This window comes from Anoplolepis gracilipes, unplaced genomic scaffold (assembly GCF_047496725.1).
Source record: "Anoplolepis gracilipes unplaced genomic scaffold, ASM4749672v1 Contig27, whole genome shotgun sequence".
NCBI classification, from domain to species: Eukaryota; Metazoa; Arthropoda; class Insecta; order Hymenoptera; family Formicidae; genus Anoplolepis; species Anoplolepis gracilipes.
The window spans coordinates 58983-76651 of record NW_027328678.1 but is presented as its reverse complement, the minus strand read 5'-3'; the positions used below and the strand labels follow the sequence as shown (position 1 = coordinate 76651).

Below are 17669 nucleotides of genomic sequence, written 5' to 3'. Positions count from 1 at the left end.
TGAGCAAGATTAGAGAATGAAAAGCAAAGAAGAGAGGTTATGATAAAGAAAAGGAATTTGAGGGTCAGGAGGGAAAGGATCACGGAGGACTGGACACGGGAGGAGAGGAGAATGAAATGGAATTTAGAAGAGATAGCAAGAAGAGAGGACTCTTATGTCTATCTTATACAAGATATACATGGCGGTACTAGAGGATTGAGGGCAGAAGTAAAGGGGAAGGGTCTAATACCACCGAACTAAATGGGCTTCAGAAAGGGGATGGGGACGATGGACAGTGTCTATGTCTTGAATTATTTCATAGGGAGACAGGTGGAAAAGAAAGGGAGGATGGTAGCACTGTTTGTGGATCTGAAGGCGGCTTTTGACTCGGTCAGGGGGGTACTCCTCAAAGCGATGAGAGAGAGGGGGGTGAGGGAAGGCCTGGTCAGGAGGATAGAGGAAGTACTGAGAGAGACGAAGGGGAGAGTAAGGGTAGGGACGGAATTAGGGAAGAGTTTCTAGACAGCAAAGGGAGTGAGGCAGGGATGCCCGCTGAATCCCATCCTTTTTCATATATTGATAGCTGATATAGAGGAGGTGATGGGGAAGGTGAAATGGGGAGGAGTAAGGTTGGGGGAAGGAAAGGTGTACACGCTGGCGTATGCAGATGATATGGTTTTGGTGGCGGAGGAGGAAGGTGGAATGAAAAGCATGATAAGAAGGTTGGAAGAATACATGGATGGAAAGAGGTTGAAGGTCAACGTCTCCAAAACCAAGGTAATGAGGTTCAGAAAAGGAGGGATAGGATGACCAAAATGAGCTAGAGATGGAAAGGGAGGGTTCTAGAAGAGGTAAAGGAATTCAAATATCTGGGATACATGCTGCAAAGGAATGGTGGGCAGGAGACGCAGGTGAGGGATAAGATTAGGAAGGCTGCGGCGGTAATGGGACAGGTATGGGGGATAGGAAAGAGGAGGTTTGGTGGGGACTGGGGAAGAAGGTTATGGCTGTTTGACAGACTGATGTGGACAGTAATGAAATATGGAGTTGGGGGAAAGGGAGGGAATGGAAAGAACAAAGGAGAGATATTTGAAGTGGCTGCTGGGAGTGGATGGGAGAACACCGGGATATCTAGTGAGAGAGGAGTTACATAGAAAAAAATTAAAGGTGACAGCGGGGAGGGGGGCACGAGGTTTCAAAAAGAGGCTAAGGGAAGGGAAAGGAAGCGAACTAGCGAGAAGGTGTTTGGAAGAGATTATGGTCGAGGGAAAGAGGGCAGGAGAGGGATCAGGATGGGAGAGAGAGAGGAAGGAATTTTTTAGGTGAGAGGGTTGAGGATAGAGGAGATAGAGAGTAAAGAGGAAGAGAAGGAGGATTGGTATGGGGGCAGAGGAGAGGGAAAGAAAATTACAGAGGGGGAAGAGATGGGATAAGATAAAGAACTCGTGTTTTAACAGATGGTACGGGGAGGTGAAAAGGATAGGGATACCGGAATATTTGAAGAAAGGATGGGAGGAAAACAGGTGGAAAAGAATAGCGAGATTTAGGCTGGGGGGAGAGGTAAGGGAAAGTAGATACTGGGAGGAAGAGAAGAAAAGGGTATGCAAGTTGTGTGGAGAGGCAAGGGAGACATGGGAGCATGTGTGGGAGAAATGCCGGACATGGAGGGAGAGAGAGGGAAGCTGGCAGGAAAATGTAAGATGAGTGCTGGCGAAAGAAGGAGAGGGGGAGGAGTGGATGAGGGAGATAGAGATAAAGAGGAAAGGGGGAGAGAGGGAGAGAAGAGAAGGGCATAAGGGAGAAGAAGAAGGAGAAGGGAGAGGTTTTAGGAAAGAGAGTGAAAGAGGTTGTTTTGAGTGAAAGTGTTAGTTCGAATGATGGGGCGAAGAGGGGAGTAGAAACATGAGAGTATGATATGGAAGGCAAAAGGAAGCGGAAGCCCTGGATAGGATGTGTGTGTATGTGTGTGTGTGCAAACCCTCGGGGGGCATGGTGGCAGGAGGAGGGAGGCCACGGTGCGTCCCGGAGGAGAGGTAGAAGCGGTTTTGTAAGATAGTTTTTAAGATAATTTTAAGTTTTAGGTTAAGACTTAGGTTAAGTTTTAGGATATAAGAGTAATGGTCGAAGATGAGATTGTAATTTAGAATTGTAACCCCAAGGGGCCCAATTTAAATAAACATTTATTTATCTATCTATCTACAAAAAATTATATTCAGATATTCACCTTAATATTGTTACGTCACTGCTTAGCGTTCTCGCGCCGCGTTGCACGGCCGCTCGTTATGGCAAAAGAAGATCGTCTTCGGGATATCGGGAGATTCGGTTGTCAAACGGCAGACATTTTGAGAGATCTCTGACAGCTGTCAAGCTGAACGGTCGCATCTTACATCGATATTTGTGATACTGTTATTTGTGTTTCTAGAGTTGGTGTTCACTATTAAAGTTGTTCTTATTAATTAAAAAGTGTATTTTTATTTACGAGTGCGGTCCGCGTGTGTCAGTTACGTCCGCGGGATCGATATACAGGGTGTCCCCGAATTGGCGGATCAACTCTCGTCGGTAGAGATAGAGCGTGTTAAACCGAAGAAAAAAATCTTATATCATTTTGCTAAATTCGCAATAATTAATAAGATATAAATTAATAAAGATCGGCCAATCCGTGCCAGTATAAGCGTGCGGCACGAAGAAACCTCCCAGTTGTTATTTGATACTAGGCGCGCGGCAAGCCGTAAACGCAGAACGCACTGTACGTGTCTCTTTAAGTACGCCCTTTGTACGTCCTTTGTATGTCCTTTGTAGACCGCTCCGCCTACTGTCTCGCCGCGCGCCTAGTATCAAGTAACAAGTAGGAGGCTTCTTCGTGCCGCGCGCTTATCCTGGCACGTATTGGCCGATCTTTATTAATTTATATCTCATTAATTATTGCGAATTTAGCAAAATGATATAAGATTTTTCTCTTCAGTTTAACACGATCTATCTACCCACGAGAGTTGATCCGCCAATTCGGGGACACCCTGTATATCGATCCCGTGGACGTAACAATGTTTATCAATTTTAACATCTTCCAAAAAGTATAATAGCATCGATATTGATATTACTACTCGAAGTATTTATATTTATACTTATAAATGTATCAATTTATTCATGTATAATTTATCGATTATATATCAATATATTTCTATATTTCTATATGTAAATAAAATGTCTTTTTTACTTTAAATGTGTCCAACTATATATTTTTGCTTTTAATATTTAATTAATATATATAATGTTATTCTTATAGGATTACATAAAGATGGCGGATGGAGAAAATGGGCGAGTTAAGAAATCGGATTATTTTTGAGGTTTTTAGAAGGATAGGGAAAGTGGAAAATAAAAAGTAAGGACAGATGGGAGAGCGGAAGGACAGTGCTGTGAGTGAAAGTGGAATGAAGGAAAAGGTCAAGCAGGGAAAAGAAATATAAGGACGAGAAAATTGGAACGAGAGAATGGAGAAGGATGACGTGGAAGAATTGGGAAATGAAGGAACGAGAGGAGGGTGGAGCGAGGAGAAAAGGAGTGGATGCGAGAAGACGGAGGAAGTTGGTAGAGGAATATAGGATGAATTTGGTGAGAAGTGAGACAGAAGAAGAGAAAAGAAGGAAAAATGGTCAGAATGAGAATGGAGCCAAGAGGTGAAAAGGGGAAGGAGAAGACGGCAGAGGCAAGTCGGTACGGAAGAGCGGAGCAGAAGGACGGCATGGCGGAGGGAAAAGGGAGTGGAGTAACGGCAGCGGACGACAGGTGGCGATAAGCGGTGGAAAGAGATGCAAAACCGAGAGATGGATCCGATAGATCGATATCGGAAGAAAGATGGTGGAGATATCGATCATAATAGGGGTGAGAAGAAGGGCTAAAGCATAAACGGTGTCAGGTTGAGAGAGAAAAGAGGAACAGTGAGGTTAGAAGTGCAAGTGTTACGTGAAAGAAGAAGAAAGAGAGAGGAAATGAGGAAAAAGGGACAGGGAGAGATGGAGGAGCTGAGGGGGATAAGGAATGAGATGAGAGAGTTGAAGGAGTGCTTGGGGGAAGTGTTAGTGGTGGTAAGGAAGATTTGCGGAGAGCTAGAGGTGAGGAGAGAAAACAGGGAAGGAAAGGTGGAGTGTGAGAGAAGAGAAAAGGCAAAAAAGGAAGAAAAGGAGAGAAGAGCGGCGGAATGGCAAGGGGAAGAAGAGGGAGGAGAAAGAGAAAAAAAAGGAAGAAAAAGAGAAGAAAGAAAAGTGGGAGAATATCTGGAAGAGGATGGAGGGAAGAGTGGAGAGAGTAAGAAAGGAGAAAGAACGTAAGGAATGGAAAGAAGAGCGAGAGCGAGAAGGGAAAAAGAGGAAAGAAGGAAGAAGAGGAAGAGAAACGTTTTATGGAGAGGAATAGAAGGAGGGGATCAGAAGGAGAGGAGGTTTATTGTGAAAGGGATTGTAGAGAGGGAAGTAGGCAAGAAGTTAAGGATGGAATAGATAGAGGAAAGAAGAAAGGAGGACGGAACGTAGATGATGCTGACAGAAATGGAGAAGAGAAAGGACAGGGATGAGGTGCTAGGGAAGGAGAAATTAGAGGAAACTGGGGTGTGGGAGTAGACGAGGACCTGACGTTGGAGAAGAGGAGGACGAAATGGAGGATCGGGGAGGCAGAAGAGAAAGAGCGAGAGGCAGGAGAGTGATGGCGACATGCAGGGAACTAAGCGTGGATGGGAAGAGATGGAGATGGGTAGAAGAAGAGAGGAGATGGGAGACAGAGGAGGAAGAAAAGGAAAAGGAAAGAGGCAAGAGGATAGAAGAAGAGTATGTCTGAGAGAAAGAAAGAAAGGATTGAGGGATAGAGGGAAGGAGAGGCGAGAAATGGATCAGAAAGAGGAGAAGGTGCTATTAGTTTGGAAGGAAGAGAGGAGGGAAAGGAGAGGGATATCATAGTCGAGAAGAAGGAAGAGAGAAGAGGAAGATGGCTGAGAGGAAGAGAGGATGGACACAGAGTCAATTGTTAAGAGACGGAGAGGACAGAGGGAATCCAGAGGAGAGAAGAAAGAGAAGGGAAGTAGGAAGAAAGGGGCGTGAGAAGAGAGAAAGGGCGGAGAGAGCAGGAGTGTGAGAGGAAAGAAGAGAGGAAAAGGGAAGAGAGCTCGGAAGAGAAAGGAGAGGAAGAGACAGGGAGAAAGTAAGGGGGAGGAAAGGAGGAATAGGGTTGAGAGAGAAAGGGTAGGGTGCGAGGGAAGGAGAGGGAAACAGTTTGTAAGGCTGTACAATGGCCAAGTTCGGGGAAGAAAAAGGGAGGGTTAAAGTGGAGGATGAGGAAGGGGTTTGATAGAGATTCAGGGAGAATCTCGGGAGTATAATTATGTAAATATGAAATGCTGTATGTTTGGATAAGAGAAAGGAGATTGTAAAGGGTATGGTGTTCCTTGAAAACACCCCGGAAACCTGCTGGACCCGGAATAAATGTATCTATCTATCTATTTATTCTTATAATTTTATTTTGTATTAATAATATTAATAAAACGATATCATAATTATATTAATCATATTTGATATTAAATAAAATATAATTAATAAAATAAATGGTAAATCTATTCAAGCATTGTCAAAACATTTGGCGCATATATTTGGACAATAATAGTTGTCAAGCAGTTTCTATTATTCAAATTAAAGCGCCCTTACACAATCAACAATATGGCAGATGGTTGTCATAAAGATCAAAGGTATCGACACAGAGTGTACTTACTGTTCTTACTTATACTGTGCCCATAGGCGCTGAGTCTCAATAAATAGAGTGCGGCCGTTCGGCCCCCGAGACCGTTAGTAACGGCGTTCCGTTATATGACAATACGACTTTTTATTTATTGTAGGTATGATAATAATTTATTAGCTATTATTCGTTTAATTCTATGTTTGACCGGGACGGCCAAAAGTTAGGATGTCCGAGCTGTAGGCAATATAAGTATTGTAATGATAATAATAAGCGACGCAGAGACCGTAACGGTCAGATACATGTTTAATTGCGGGGCTGTCTTTCTAAGTTATCGTCTCGAAAGTCGAAGCCAGAATGCGCAGGGTTTACCTTCCACCAACGCGCCGACAAAAATCAAGTGATCCGTGATTTCGTCAAGTAATTGACTCGATTTTCGGAATGGGGAAACTCTTCGGTACCGCTCTGTATAAAAGAGTGCGATACTGACAAGGGAACAGTTGGAAATGTCCCTCACCAATTTTAATGACCTTCGGATATGTTGTAGAGCATAAAAAATATTAGACTTATATTTTTTTTAGCAGCGTATCTCAACGTTTAGGGGTTGAAACAACCCTTCGAAGAATAACGAATTTCGTTTTTAGCGAATATCTTTGAAAATATAAGATATATGAAAAAATGTTTCATACAAAAGTTTTATGGTATTTTGTACTCTTTACATTAGTGTCATTATATTTTTTTAAAATGTCAAATTTTTTTCAAAATTTACGCATTAACATCCGCGCATGGCTCTCATTGCCAAGTTTATATTTACGTGTTTGTAAATATTGGAGCCTTATATATTTCGAATTATCAAATTTTTTAATAATTTACCACCCCCATCCCTTATTTTGCAAAATTTTAAAAATTTTGTAAGAACAAAAATTAAAGAGTATCAAAAGCCAAAATCCATCCATGTATAATAGTATATGGATTCCATGAATCAATTTTGAGAAAACAAGATAACTTCGTGCTATAGGCGCTGCGCTATAAATTGTTGCGCTCTTTCTTTAGTTGTGGCACATTAAATAACTGTCTCTTGTGCATATATTGGGATTGAAATTGTTACTAACGTAGTTTCATATGAATAAGAATTTTTTATTAGACAGAAGTAAAAGAATACCAACATTTATTGCATGGATAAGAAAAACTGCTAAAAACTTTATCAGTATTCATCAGTAACTGAAAACATATTTTTTAAAGAAATCAATACAGAATTAGTTTATGTATATAAATGTATATGTCTTACATTTATGACATATATTCATTACAAAGATGATGTTCATGGAAAAAAATGTGTTATATAAAGCGATTTTCTACACCAAGAACAAGTTATTATTGCTGTTTTGCCATAAATATCGCATTTTACTTTAGAATTTTTTTTAAAAACAAAATTATACTGGTGTTTCAAATTCTGTCAATCTATTCTGCATGTATCCACTTTGAAACCACGCATATTTAAATAAATTTTGAAACCTAGGCGACGAGATCTGATAGTGCATTAATGATTGTAATTTTAAGATATTATTTCTAGCATGAAGATCCAAAACAAAATCTAACAACGTAACAGTATCAGAAAAGTATTTAATAAAATTATTCCACAACCAAAATCAGTATACGTCTAATGGCTGTATTTTTCCCGTTGTAACGACGGGAATAGTTAGGAAAGCAATATCTGTTGCAGAATCTGGTTTAGTTTCTGAAATTATGTTAGGACAATGTCCACTCCATGAATCTAATAATAGTACTGATTGTGGTCCGACATTCGGAAAAAATACTTCCTTTAACCAAATGTTTACATAATTTGATGTTAATTTGCCTAATATTGAAGTCATAACAAAGATATTAGGCGCCTTAAATAATGTTTCCTGTACTCTTGGACCAAACGTTCCTGTAACTTCTTTTAATACTATAAAGAGAGGTGATAATAATCTGCCATCAGCCGAAATAGTCGGTTGAATTATATGTATAGCTATGCGTGGTTGATGATACAGACTGTACTATATAGATTCTATCTTTTTTATATCTTTTTCGGCTAAAGTACAACCTGAGTGAAATTCTAACTGAAATCTACTTTGATACGAATTATAAATATTTTCCACTCTATATCAATTAATATAATATTTTACATTTGTAATAAATGTATCGCATTTATTTTCCAAGTCTGCTTTTGGTAGCACAGATTTTTTTGTTACGAATTTTGTTATTTCCGAGACACAATATTATGTGCTTTTTTGAATCTTTTTACCCATGTTTCTGAGGCTTTGAATCTTGGCGCATTTTCTTTTACTTGTGCTTGAAAAGCCCATCGAGCGATATCAATATCATGATTGATGATTTTTCTTTCAAGTGCTTCATTAAAATGGTTAATTGTGTATTTAGAAATTTTTTTTAATTTTTCCAACCCACTACCACCTTCAATGATTTTTTCCCATCGTCGTAATTGCCGTATCGATGTAACTTTTTTAAATTTTTGTTTAACTCCTTCAAGCGATCTTGGTCTAGTTTTACCGCTCCTTCAATATTCCATAGCTTGCCTCTTATAGTCATTCAATATTGTTGCTTCAATAAAACTACTGTTACGTCCAGACTCGGGAAGGATGAGTTAGAAAGAAGGGCGTAACTGCCAGCTCTTGAAACCGTACGGATTAGAATGTAGATTTCGAGTCGAACGAATTATCAGGTCCAAAAACAAGTGAACGATAATGAATATCGATATTACTTGTTATTTCGGGATTTCCGCTTCCGGTGCATTGAGTAGTGAGACGTGGAGAGAAAGAGGCTGTGAAAAGTGAGGTGAACAGGTGGATAAAGTGAGAGAGGAGGTCTGAGAGTGTGTGAGGGTGATAGAGGGAGAGCGAAAGTGACGAGCGTGTGTGGAGAGAGTAGAGAGAGGGAGATATAGGGAGGAAGAGAGACAGAGGGAAGGAAAGAGAGGAAGGAGGAGATATAGAGAGAAGGATGAAAGAGATGGAAAGAAAGATGGAGATGGAGGATAGAGAGAAAAGAAGGAGTAATATAATAATAAGAGTAGAAGTAAAAGAAGGAAAAAGAAAAGAGGTGGTAGAGGGGATAATAAGAGATATAGAAGGAGAGGCGAGGGTTAAAGAGGTGCCCCCTCGATGACGCACCACCTTGACGTGGTGGGGGGGCTCACCCGGAGAGTGATCCCGGTGTGGTTGTCGGGTTCTAGGACTCACAACCTCCGCGTGATCCCGAAGGGTGCTAAGAGTGCGTCGAAGACTGATGGATGCCGAAGCATTTTAAGAAGTCCCGCTCGGTTCGGATACCGAACAACGGTACGGAGGGGGTATCATCCCAGCCCCCTCCGGGTCGTCATCATGCCATGGGCTACCTACGGATTTGCCAGCAGGATCCCTAGGGGAAATGGCGTCCGCTGTGATATCACAGATGGACTCCTTCGCTAAGGTCTTGGCCGAAACGGGGAGTTCACCAATGGAGAGGCTTTTCAGTCCTCGGTTGGGAACGCGAGAACCATCGTTGACCGGGCTGGGGAGCGTATGAAGACTGCCGCACAGACAGAGAACGCTGTCTGCAGATGTTGGAGCATCTGCATACTGCGGCGGTCATCCTGGATGGCTACAGTTCATCGCTGGAAGAAATCTTCCAGACGATGGCTGTGGAAGGAAGGAAGATCGCCGAAAGGTTTAGACCTTTCTCGACGGCGGTCTTTCTTGAGAAAAGTGAGATGGCGGGTGGGAGAACCGCCATCAGGGAGGTGGAGGTCCAGGCCTCACCTCCAATAAGGGAGGTGGCGACTCAGTTGGGGGGGGGAAGCTCGCGACGCGATGTCGCAGACCTCCTCTGCTGAGTTCGCCAACAACGCCGGAATGGCCGCCCCCGCTTCGAAGGGAGAAATCTTTCTCCCGACGATGGCGGAAGTAGAGATGGTGGAGGCTTTGTCCGACACCACTGAAGTGATGAAGGGTGTGGAGGAGTCTGCCTCCTCCACACAAATGCCCTCACAGAGGGAGGTCCCCTGTGATATAAGGGCGATGCGGCGGGAGGCGTCAGTCCTTCTCCCAACGGATTGGAAAAGGATCGGCGCCTTGATAAGGAAAGAGGTGCAGCTGGCGATAATACCGCCAACTGTGACCGCTCCTCTTTCACGTCTGCAAGGGGATGCGGATGGAGGGGAGACGGAAGGGGGCTCCTGGTCGTAAAAAACGGAGGGCCAGTTGGCCCTAAAAGGAGGAAAAAGAAGAGGGGAGGGAATGGTGATAAAACCACCCCTTCCCTTTCTGAGGGTGGAGGGGCGAAGCCTTGCGAGGACAGGGCCGTCTTCTCAACTCTCAAGGGTAGGAGCAGGGGTGCCCGGGCCTGGACACGGATGGGTAGCACCTGGATTCCCAGGTGCTACAAATGCCTCGTGTTGGGGCATGTGGGCTCCGGGTGCGCCTCGAATGTGTCCAGGGGACACCTGTGTTACAGGTGTGGATCCCCTGGACACAAAATAGAGGGATGCCGTTTGCATCCCTGCTGTCCCGTCTGTAAGGACGGGGTAGGTGATTGCGGTCACGCCCTGGGAGAGGGAGCTGTGTGCTCCTCTCCCGGCGGGGGCGCGACGGCGGCGATCATCGGGGGCTTGCCTCCAGTACCGACTCTCTCCGGCCCATCGAGACTGAAGAGAGCCAGGAAAGGGGTCGGATGACAGTTCCGGGGGGGTAAGGGTGAGGGGGATCAGGTTTTGCCTGCCCCTAATATTTCCCTCCCTCCCAAACATCCGACCGGGGCCGTGAATACGGAGGGTTCTTAGCCTCCCTCGCCCAAAAGGGCCGCTAACATCCGCGGCCATAGTGTGAGGGGTGGGAATAACCCGCCCCTCTCCGGGGTCAAGGGAGGAGCAGGTGCGCGAACACCTACTCCCCCATTGCACCTTGACCCCAAGGAAGAGGTGGCGTTGTGTATGGTTCCGCAACGTCGCCAATGGTGGCGCCATTGAGGTTATTCTCAATGGCGCACCATGGGATGGAGTTCCTCCCCGAACATCAGGGGGGAAAATGCGGGGGTGGGTCCTGGTAGAATGCAAAAGCGAACCCAGGGCTCACTCATTTCAACCGCAGCGCAGAGAATCACCGTCTGGTTTTTAGTGGGTATACCCCGTCTATAGGGGGAGTCCCACGTACCCCTGAGGAGTTCCCGCTCCACAGGGGATGCGTAAAGCATTTTCCAGACGTTAAAAAAAAAAGGGTTAAAGAGGTGAAAAGGCTACGGAGAGACAGAGAAAGGCAGGGAAATGGTATTAGTAAGGTTGGAGGATGAGGAGCAGAGAAGGAAGATATGGAGGAAGAAGAATGGACTGAGGAGGAGGAAGGAGAGAATATTAGATGATTGGACATGGAAGGAAAGGAGGATGAGGTGGAAACTGGAGGAGATTGCGAGAAAGGAGAAGAATGCGGGGAAGAAGATAAGATGGGGGTAGGGGAGGATAATGATAGAGGACAAGTGGTGGACATGGGAAGAGGAGGAGGGAAGGTTGGTAGATGAAAAGGGGAAGAGTAGAAGAGAGGATCAAGAGAAAATTAGGGTGCAGGGTAGACAAAGAGGGGAACAGGAGGGAGAAGGAAGGGGAAGAGAAGGGAGAATGGGAAGGATGATAAAGAGAGGAGGGGGGATGGAGAGCGGTGTTTTGGAATGTGGCTGGATTGAGAAAGAAAGACGAGGATTTCTGGAGAGGTTTGAGAATATGGGATGTTAGTAGTGTTATCGGAGACATGGGTAGACGAGAAGGGCTGGGAGGGGGTGAAGAGGAAATTATCAAGAGAGTTAAAATGGGAGATACAAGTAGCAAAGAGAGTGGGGAAGACTAAAGGGGGATATGTTGATGGGTATAAATAGAGAGTGGCTAGAGAAAGGAAATAAGATAGAGGAGAGAACGAAGGGTATGATGATGGGCAGGTTGAAATAGGGGGAAGAGAAATGGAGGTTGCTAGGAGTGTACGTGGGGGAGGGCGTGGGGAAGATGACGGGAATTGGAAAAGTGGATAAGAAAGGAAGAGGAGGAAGTGAAAACGCTAATAGGGAGGAGTTTCAATGCGAGAACAGCAGAGGAGGAGGAAGAGTGGACGGGGGAGAGGAAGAGGAGAGGGGAAGGCGATCGAAAGATAAGAAGAGGAATAAGGAATGCAGACAGTTGATAGAATTTCTGGAAGAATGGGGAATGGGAATACTTAACGGGAGGGTAAGAGGGGATGAGAGAGGGGCGTTTACATTTACGGGGGGAAGGGAGATACAGTAATTGATTACGTGATAGGGGACGGGGAGGTGGAGGAAAAAGTTAAGAAATTAAAAGTGGGGGATAAGATAGATTCAGATCATCACCCTTTAGAAATATGGATGAGGAGAATCAAGACAAAAGGAAGGGAAAAAAGAAGGAGGGAGGAGCGGGAAGGGGATATGGGATGAAGATGGAAGGAACAGGTTTAGAAAAGTGTTGGAGAGGTCGGGGGAGTTAGAACAGGGAGGAGAAGGGAGAGGATGGGAGACGAAATGGAAGACAGAATAAAAGAGGCGATAAAAGAAACGGAGGAGAGAAGAGGAAGAAGAGAGAGAAAGCAGGAAGGATAGTGGGATGAGGAATGTAAGGAGAAGAAAAAAGAGGTGAAGAAAAAGTTGAGGGAGTGGCGTAGGGAAGGGGGCGAGAGATACAAGAGTAAGAAGAGGGAGTATAATGAGTTGTGTGAGAGGAAAAAGAAGAGAATGAAAGATGGGAGAAGAAGGCAAGGAAGGTTAAGAAAGAAGGCGAGGTGTGGGAGCTAGTGAATATGGAGAGGAAGAGGGAAAAGAGGAGAGTGAATGAGGAGATCGGGATGGAGGAATGGAGAAAGTATTTTATGCGGTTGCAAGGAGGAGTAGAGAGTAGAGTGATCAAAGGGTACAGGGTTAGGAGGGAGGGGGAGTGGGATGAGGAAAAGATTGGGATAGAAGAGATTAGAGGGATAATAGGGAGAATAAAAAATGGAAAAGTGGCAGGGATAGATGGGATACCAGGGGAAGTGTGGAAGTACGGGGGAGGAGAATTAGAGAGATGAGCATGAAGATTCTGTAATAAGGTGTGGGGAGGGGAGGGATGGCCAGAGGAATGGGGAGAGAGGGTGGTGATACCATTATTAAAGAAGGGGGAGGGAGATAGGGTGGGGGACTACAGGGGGTGACGTTGATGCCAACGCTGTATAAAGTCTATGCGACAGTGTTGGCGGAAAGGCTAAGGGAAGAGGTAGAGAAGAAGGAGATAGTGTCTCCAAATCAGACGGGATTTAGGAAGGGGATGGGAACGATGGACAATGCGTATGTGTTGAATTATCTGATAGGAAGGCAACTGGAAGGAAGGAAGGGAAGGATGGTGGCAATATTTGTAGATTTAAAGGCGGCGTTTGATTCAGTGAATAGGGAGGTTTTGTTGGAATCGATGAGAGGACGAGAGGTAAGAGAAAAACTGGTAAGGAGAATAGAGAATATAATGGGAGAGACAAAGAGCAGAGTGGGACAGGCGATGGGGAAGAGTTTTTGGACTGGGAAGGGAGTAAGACAGGGATGCTCTCTGAGTCCAATGTTGTTTAATATCTTGATTGCGGACTTGGAGGAAGAAATGGGGAAAGAAAAGTGGGGAGGAGTGATGCTAGGGGGAAAGAGGGTGTACACATTAGCATATGCGGACGATTTGGTGTTGATTGCGGAGGAGGAGGAAGGGATGAGAAGTATGATGAACAGGCTGGAAAAAAAAGGCTGGATAGAAAGGGGCTGGAGGTAAACATAGGGAAGACGAAAGTTATGAGATTTAGGAGAAGAGGGGAAGAAGAATGACAAAGATAAGTTGGAGGTGGAAGGGGAGGAGGTGAAAGAGTACAAGTATTTAGGGTACACGCTACAGAAAAACAGTGGTCAGGAGGCACAGGTGAGAAATAGAATTAGGAGGGCGGCAGTGTTAATGGGACAGGTATGGGGGATAGGAAAGAGGAGGTTCGGAGGGAACTGGGAAAGGAGGATATGGCTTTTCTATAGGTTGATTTGGGCAGTGTTAGGGTACGGGGTGGAGATATGGGGATAGAAAGAGAGGAAGGGGATGGAGAGGATACAAGAGAGATATCTAAGATGGGTTCTTGGAGTAGATATCAGGACGCCGGGATATATGGTGAAAAAAGAATTGCAGAGGGAGAAACTAAGGGTGAGAGCGGAAAGAAGAGCATGGGATTTTGAGAAGAGGTTGAGGGAGGGAAAGGGAGGGGAACTGGCGAGGAGATGCATGGAGGAGATGAAGGATAGGAGTAAGACAGGGGAAGTGGGCTCAAAGTGGGAAGAGGAAAGAGAGGGTTTTTTTAAGGATAGAGGGATAAGAGTGATGGAGGAGAAGGAGGAGAGGGGGAGGATTGGTATAAAAGAATAGAGGACAGGGATAGAGATGAACAGAGGAAGGAAAGAAGGGGAAAGATGGAGGAGGCAAAATTTAACAGATGGTACAAGGAGGTGAAGGGGGAAGGGATACCGGGGTATCTGAAAAAAGGATGGGAGCAGAGCAGATGGAAAAGGGTGGTGAGGTTTAGATTGGAGAGCAAGATAAAGGAGAGTAAATACTAAGAAGAGGAGGCGAAAAGACGATGCAGAATATGCGGAGGGGAGACGGAGACATGGGAGCATGTGTGGGAGGGATGCAAGGAGTGGAAGGTGGGAGAAGGAAGTTGGCAGGATAATGTGAGATGAGTTTTAGGAGAGGAAGGAGAGGGAGAGGGATGGATGAGGGAAATTGAAAAGGAGAGGGTTATAGGGGGGATGGTGGAATGAAAAAGAATGAAAAAAGAGGAAAGAATGAGAATGAATAGTAGAAGAAGGGAGAGAATGGTTCGAGGGGATGAGAATAGTTAAGAAAGAAAGATGAAAGAAACAAGCAAGAGGAAGGAAGCAGAAGTCCGGTGGGGGGAGATGTGTGTGTGTGTGTATAAGGGGAGGTGCGAGCAGGAGGGAGCCAAGAGGGTTGCCCACGGTCGCAGGCCCCCCAGGAGATAGGTTAAGTTAGTGATAAGTTAGGTTAAGCTAGTTTTAAGGTAATTTTGTAAGAGTTGAAAACCCCAAAGGGAATCTCTCTCTCTCAATAAACAAACTTATCTATTTATCTATCTATCTATCTACTTATTATTTTGGACATTCGTCAAAAGGTCTTTTTTTGGTAAAGAAAATTAATCTTTATTATGCGGATAGGATCAAGTGCGATCTTTCAACCGATGCTTTCAACTGATAGAGGGATTAGAAGTCACGGAGAGAATTGAATTTTAATATTACATAAATTTATTCATAGTTTTGAAAGTATATTACATCAAATTATTGCTAAGTTTGGTTATAAATGTGTGTATATAATATGTGTATACATGTGTTTGTAATTGAATTATAATTATTCTCTAATTTGTGTTTGCGTGAGTACGTGTGTGTGTTAATTGCGGGTGTTACATAAGTACGGAGGTCATCACCCAGAATAATGAAAGGGAGAGTGAGAGTCTAAAGTTTTATGTTCTGGGTGGAAAGATTACATATTTTATTTTTGTTGTAATAAGAAAAAAAACTGTGTGCGTGTTTTTCTGATTCTATCTAATTAAGTTCGCCTTACTATTTTGGTGAAGTTTTACGTTCGGTAGTTTCGTGGTGTTCTCTTCGTCTCGGTGTTGTTCTGCAGCTGAGCGTTGAGGGTTGTGTTCGTGGATCATACACTGAATTTGCGGGGAGCGTCTCAATTGACCACGTTGTTATTGACCACAGATACTTTTGACCACGTTGCTTTTGACCACGTTGCATTTGACCACTTTGCTTTTGACCACGTTGCATTTAACCACGTTACGATTGACCACGCGTTGCATTTGACCACGTTGCAATTGACAACGCGTCGCAATTGACCACGTTGCAATTGACCATGTTATTATTGACCACGTTGCATTTGACTACGTAGCTGGTCAATATTTATGTGGTCAATCGCGACGTGGTCAATCGCAACGCGTGGTCAATCGCAACATGGTCAATTGCGACGTGTGGTCAATTGCAACGTGGTCAATTGCGACGCGTGATCAATCGCAACGTGGTCAAATGCAACGCGTGGTCAATCATAATGTGGTCAAATGCAACGCGTGGTCAATCGTAACGTGGTCAAATGTAATGTGGTCAAATGACTCCCACTCGAATTTGCGTTAAAAGGAGAGCCCGAACGAAAGTTAAGTTTCCGAGGGAAATTACTGGTACAACACTACTGACTATCGACGCCGAATTTCTGAGATGATTGACTTGAAAAGTTCTAAGTGCTTGAAGAGTGTTAAGAATAATGTTTCTAAGCGTTCTCGAATTTCTTTCTTTTTATATAATTTTCCTGAGGCGTGTTGGGCGGGACCACGTATTGAGATTGGTCCGAAGGTATTTTTTCTCCGCCTTGTTTTGATCGTTGCTGAGCTCGTGAAAATTAGGAAATTTTAGAATTTACTCAGCTGTGTTTATTGTTCGGTTACATAAGAGATTGATAATTTGTCGTTGGTCCCTTCTGTACTCGTTTAGAAATCGTGTCTAAATATTTGAGTTACGGTGTGGCAAGAACGGTCTATTTATCGTGCAACTTTTCCTTATTACTAATTGGGCGGTCATCATTTAATCTACGTAGTGACGAACCGTAATGTGTTTCATCATCGATCCCTTCTGTATTTGTTCGAAAATCGTGTAATGTTTAAAGTGTTATTTGACAAGAACGGTCTGTTTGTCGAGTGACTTCTCTTTATCGCTTATCAATTAATTCTTATGAGAGGAAGAAACGTGGAGCCGACAGGACATAACATTACAAATAACTTTTTCTGGGAGATAGATTTTCTCTTCATTTGCCTCTAATAAATCAACTTCTTCCGTTTCTGGAACCTCATATTTATCGTAAAAATCTAATGTTTCTTCCTCTTTTAAATGAAGTTTTTCACCTTTTATTTCTAACAGCATACGTTCAATTTTTTTTTATTTCTCTTTCTTGCAAAGTTATCGGAGTTTGTTGATAATTCAAAGCAGTAAAAGTTCCAAAAAGTAAAAGCATTACGTTGTATGGATTTAACTGCACCATTCTGAAATATTAAAATTAAATATATATCTCAAACTTTCATTATATATAAAAAATAATACATTTCGTAATTAATAAAATTGTCTTTTTATGATAGTTATGTCATGTCTTACTTTCTCTTGTAAAAATATAATAAGGCAAAATAAATTAAGCTATTAAAACATAATAATAATTTTGTATTTTGTATGTGTTGTGATGATAGAGAAACCACAAAATATTAAAATAGGTATTCTAAAATTTGAAGTAACCAAAAAATAATTTTATAAACAGAAAATAATGGTAAATGTCTAAAATAGCTACTGGAGCAAAAAATCAATTTTTTTCAATACCAATCAACAAAGCTATTATGGAAATGGAATGTAGAAATGCTTTTAAGGAGGGGCAAGTCTTAAGAAATTATTGAATAACAAGTTATAAAAATAGGATATAAGGTAAATATTCACATAAGGTCAACCCTTTCAGAAATTAATGACCTTGACATATATTATCAAGATCACTGTCCTGAGTAACGTTTAAAAGGTTTTAGCCGTCGCTCGTTCTTTGTTAGAAAGTTATAAATAAAAAATGTTTCATTTCAAAATGCCATATTTATTGCTTTATCTTCATATATATCTTCAATATTTTCATAATACACACACACATACACGGAGGGGGAGCAAGGGGGGCCTTTGGCCCCCCTCCCGCACCTACCCCGTCCACCTCGTTTCGCATGTACGTTGCAAGACAAAGCAAAGTTTACATAAGTTTGTAGCTTTTCACGCAAAGCGAGGTGGACGAGGTGGGTGCGGGAGGGGGGCTAAAGGCCCTTTTGCACCCCCCCCCCCGTGTGCGTGCATGCGTGCGTGTGTGT

At 43.3% G+C, this 17669-nt stretch overlaps 1 pseudogene; it reads right to left on the bottom strand.

The window, feature by feature from the left end:
* Window positions 1-6984: 6984 nt before the first annotated feature.
* LOC140675991 (uncharacterized) lies at window positions 6985-16822 on the bottom strand (annotated as a pseudogene).
* Between the last annotated feature and the right edge of the window lie 847 nt (window positions 16823-17669).